A 5,778-nucleotide genomic window follows, 5' to 3' on the forward strand; every position below is an offset into this window, starting at 1 on the left:
AAAATGTCTGGAGTTCAAACTCTAAAATGTCTAAAGTTTGAAGTTATTAGCAACAAAGCATACATAATAAGTTCAGTGTAGATACTTGATCGATATTTTCTCCTAACAGTAGAACAAAAAGTTCGTTTATCAAGCGTGATAAAAAGCAGTAGTTGGTTTTTCAAATGTGTAATTGAAGTATCGAACGGCGGAATAAGAGAAGCTTTCTTGGAAAAGTGGAATTGTTGAAGTATTGAACAAGCGGGTAGGGTTTAAAATTAAACTTTAAAGTTAACATAAAAGAGAGTAATTTAAAAATCTTTAAAAATTTGTATACACACACATATATATAAAACTAAAAGATAACTCTAGCAAAATGAATCGAACCAAGCGAACTTTTGCTCGTGCTTGGCTAGTTTTCAAATCGAACCAATTCTATCTGTCATTTTCAAAGCGAGCCAAAAGCGAACAAGTATTTTTCCGAGTGATTTTCAAACAAGGGGGAATGATATCGAGCAACGAGCAATTTGAATAACCCAAATGGTACTATATTCCTTATAATTTTGTATTGGATATTTTAATAATTAATAAGTGGACAGAATTAAATTTGCAATGACAAGTTAATAATTAATAATGCGCGTGCTTTGGTATCATAAAAAATATACATGATAAAATTCGTGGATTTTCTGGTCACTCAATAATTCTATTAATCATGTTTCCCCACTCATGTCCCTCGCCAATAACGACCCCATTTACTTGTTCAGCCAAATCTATTTTTGGAAATAAAAATTACTTTATTTAGGTATATGATTGTTGACGACTCACTTAATATTTTTATTTGAAAGATAAAAGACTTGAATCGCTTTGTCTTTGTCAATGGATCACCAACTTCGTTAATGTTTAATTTTTCTAGTGATATTACCGTTTTTAAGATTAGAGAAAATAAATTATTAACATTAACATGACACTAATATATATATTTTTTTTTCAAATGGAAATCTCATCCGCAGATCATGTTCCTTGTATTAACTAATATATGTATTAATTATTTAAGATGTTTGGTATAGTGACATGTGTGAATATATATATAAAAATTTAAATAAAAAGTCTATATAAATCGAGTTTTAAAAATCGGTTTTCACTTACAAAAAATTTACATATAAAGGGCAAGTGTACCTATCGTTTGTAATAAATTGTTGATAAGAGCCGAGTATCAATCTATGGACACCGTAATTTTATAGTACTAAATCTTTGTAAATGACCAACCGAATCTCAATTTAATTTTTTAACTACTTACAACGTACAATGAAACAAAGCAAGGAAAAGTTACAAGATACAATCAATCCATCAAAGCTACTTAGATCATGCATTCACTTAAACCAGTGATACAAATGATAATGACAAAACATCTTGAATTAAGATAAATATAAATATTAGATTCTAATCAAGGTGACCTAATACCAGCATAAAAACATAATGATGAGCATTCATTCAAGTTTGTAAACTATATTAAAGCAAGATTGAAGATTGGAATTGCAAACTATATTAAAGCAAGATTGAAGCTTATAATGATGATTCTTGTGGACGATGGAAACCTTCAAACTCCTCTTGAAACACCCTTTAATTTCTGCACTAATTGAGAGAAAATAACCAAGGCTCTCCCCCCCCCCCCCCCTCTCAAATGAAGAGAAATAAATGTTTATAAAACTGTCTGGACGACGTGCACGGTCGTACACATAAAGTGCACGGTCATGCACCATATAGCAAGTCAATGTTTTGCTATCGGCCGACCATATTTTTTTGTTTCTCTAAAAGGTTTGGCACGACCGTGCAAGGATATGGCACAACTGTGCTTGGCTGGCACTGGCTGCTGCACCAGGTTGTGCAAGATTTGATTGGCTCGAGTCTGGCACGGGCGTGCCCGGGTATGCGCACGGTCATGCCTAGTCATGATTCGGCACTAGCCAGTGCACCTGCGTGCACTGACCTAGATCTCGTGCCCGACATCTGGCACGGTCGTTTAGGGTCACTTGGCTCGACACACGCTCTTGCATATCTAGACAGATGCTGGATTTTGTCCTAAAAACACATTTTTTTTTCATTATTTCTTTGTCGGACATACGCTCAAACCTGCAAATTCACAAATAACAAATAACTTAAATAAGTGGCAAGTACAATGAATTTACATGGAGTTTTGATTAAATATAAGAATAATTTGATGTTGAAAGATGCATACTATATGTTACATCATGTACCTATTATAAAGATGTAAAAAACCTTTTATTATTTGAGAAGTTATTCATGTCCTAAAATCTTTGGTAGTGTGAATATAGGCCATTGATAACCTGATTATATGTACCAAACACAAGTTATAGTGACACATTCATTTGTCGATCAATAATCTTGATTTTTAATTTTACATTCCTATTATATACTTTCATACTATCATTAGTGAAAAAAGGAGACACTGAAATGTAAGTTTTCAAATGACTCGTGATACTTTAGTTAATCAAAGATCAATAAACTAAATCATAGGTTTCAAAAACAATGTTTTTTTAGTTTAATATTCAACCAAATACTTCTTCATAATGTAAAACCCAAATTACATATACTATTTGAAATAAACTAGATAATCATCGTTATCATCGTAGTCAGTATATCCCACCAATAGCAAAGCTATGGTAGGGTCTGAGGAGGGTAAGATGTAAACAGTATTACATCTACCCTCTAGGAATAGAGAGGCTGCTTCTGGTGAGACCCCCGGCTCGATAGTAGTTTTGCATTAAGCCTTGGACATAAGGCACATAACACTCAACCATCGGGACACAGCCGATTAGTGCATGTACCCTTGTCTTTTGGCTATCAACGCCACCACATGATGTCTGATTAACCTTCCGCCACTTTTAACGTTATTTTCACGAGATTAGTAAAATAACGTCAAAATTAGTGCAATTTCACTTTTGCCCACCCCAGGGTTCACACATATATACATTATATCCGCGCAACGCAAGCAGTACGGTTAATAAACTGGATAATGCAAAATTCAAAACAGACGATAAACATCAAACTAAAAACAAAGACAATAAATAACTAAATAATTAAAATAAACTTTTAGATTCAAATGTCTTGCATAATCTCAATTTTCACATGACGCTTTCGCATCAAAAAGATTCAAAAACAGAATTTTTCATCATTTGTTTTACCTTGGCTTAGTGTTTGATAACCAACCCAAAAACAAGATCATCATCATTCGGTGACCAACTAAACAAAAAGAGCAGATGGGGATGATTAAGAATCTGAGACAGCTGAGGACGGCATTTGTTGGCTGTAATCCATCTGAATAAGATCAATCAAGGGGGAAACGCTCGGGAATCAAAGATCCAATCTTTTGGTTACGCAACTAATGGTGCTTAATCCTTCTTTTTCCATGTACCTGAACATTTTTACAGTAATTCTGAGTAACGGGAGCTTCAACTTTTGTGCATTGATCTTTTGGTTTGTTTATGGGGTTAAATTTGTCTTTCTATGAAGTTATGTGTCCTAGATTTTATTCATTATATCTCTAGATTATATATCAATCGTTAACTTAATTGGGAAGTGGTCTAAATAAACGGATCATGAAGCTAGGTAGGGTTTGCTTTGAACTAATCTGTACGAGTTATAATCCACATGTCATTAACATATTAGAACCTAGTTAATAAACCCTAAGTCACAAGGGATTGGTAATCGAACTTGCTTCTTGAACTTAATTTGCTTATGTGTGTGTCTATACTTAGCCGACTCTAATCTTTCGAGCACTTCACACATGTTTTAATAAGATATATTTAAAACCAATTTCATTAGTAAATTCATCCAAAACAATTTTAATAAATTAAGAGGATTAAATGTCTAACTAGTTACTTTTTCAATAATATGTTTTACAACTTTTACATATCGTGTCTTTTATAATTTTCAGTCATATCTTTTATAAACCAAATAAACTTTTCATCAGTTAAATACTATATTGGAATTAGGTTTAATATTAAGAGTCATTATGTCTACGAATTGATATTCGACATCTTACCACTGCTATATTACATAAGGAAAAGTACGTTTGTTGTTAATGTGTATAGTTAGTAATTTGGTCATTTACCTTTAAAACTAGCCTGCGCAATTCAATATATTTATCTATTACTATTTGCGCATGTCACCATGCAAACAAATGATTATGATTCTAGCTTTAGAGTTTAGAACTAAAGGGTGGAGATGCGGGAGACTAATACGTCATTTACGATCCTTATTTTTCAAAAGATAGTTGATGAATTTAATGTCATCAAGTTATTTTTGTTAACCAAGAAATTCGAATAATTATTGAACGGGGTCATGAGGTATCGAGTATACGCTCATTCAAGACTTTAATAATTTCAAAAGCCAACGAACCCGAAGAGTCAAGAAGGTAGCACCCTTGGCTGGTGTTCCATGGTGGTTGCAACCCCTTGGTGGGGATTCGGTGCAATGCCCCAAACAGGGTCCAACAGGCAAAGTCCTGGTAATTAAAAGAAATTGTGTTACCTTATTGAAATGCTAGTGGAAGTTGTTTTAGATTGGCATTGGTGGAAAGAAAATGAAAATCAATCATCAATTTTAACTAATTATTAGTGGTAATCATCATTAGTACTATGGTAAACTAAGCATCAATGGTAAATGAAATGTAGCATTACTTGTGTAAAAAAATTGGGTTGTTGGGGACAATTGGACTATTCTTGGGACTACTCCCTCCGTCCCATTGTAAGTGTCATAGTTTGATTTTTCAAGTCTTTCTTGTTTAACTTTGACCGACAATATTTTTGTTTGTGTTATATAATACTTGATGTAAAATATATGAATAGATTGGGTTTTTAATGTATTTTACATTGATATAATTTTCATCAAGTATTATATGATACTGAACAAAAATATTTACGGTCAAGGTTGCAAAAGAAATACTTGAAAAGTCAAACCATGACACTTATAATGGGACGGAGGGAGTGTATTACTAAACTATTACTGATAGTGTTTCTATTGATATATCCCTTATACAATTTTTACTAAATATACATCCACTTTAACTTATTATATAAAATACTATTACCCTTTAACATTATTTATATACATACTAGTTTGAGGCCCGTGTATTACACGGGTAATTAATGAAAATTTTAAACTTTAACCATTAAGTGAAATGCTGTCAAGAAAAATGATCATATATTGTTAATACAATTACAGTTTACATTAAAATTACATAATTAAAATTACACAAATATATTTAAATGTGTAAAAAAGTATAAATCAAGTCATAAATATATATGTTTTTGAAGCATTTTGGTCTGAGTTTTAGAAGAAATATTGAAAACTAAATATTGATCTTCTTATTGCTAAAACCCTTTATACTACATATAAAAAAGTCATAAAAATAAATGACAAATAGTTCATATAGTAAATCGTTATACATATAAATTATAATTATAATATTCAATTTCAATGATTTAATGCTAAGCACCAAGATATGTATATATAATAAGTATTCTTCATGTTTGCAATATTTATACAAAAATTTTGGGAAAAATTAAGAAAATACACATCGTCCTTTGTTCAAATGCAACCAATTTTGAAACCAAAAATATATAAAAACTTATGCACTGTTGTCGAATCCCAGTTTAAAAACAATTTGTAGTTTACCATACAAATCTCAGTTCTTCAACAATAATGCACCTTTATTTTCTTTAATTTGCAATTACCCGTGACTTTAAAATTTTATTCTAACCTTGCAACTTCAATTTT

Source organism: Bidens hawaiensis, unplaced genomic scaffold (genome assembly GCF_021521415.1).
Source record: "Bidens hawaiensis isolate Kalapana, Puna unplaced genomic scaffold, B.hawaiensis_p1.1 tig00014826_1, whole genome shotgun sequence".
Lineage (NCBI taxonomy): Eukaryota > Viridiplantae > Streptophyta > Magnoliopsida > Asterales > Asteraceae > Bidens > Bidens hawaiensis.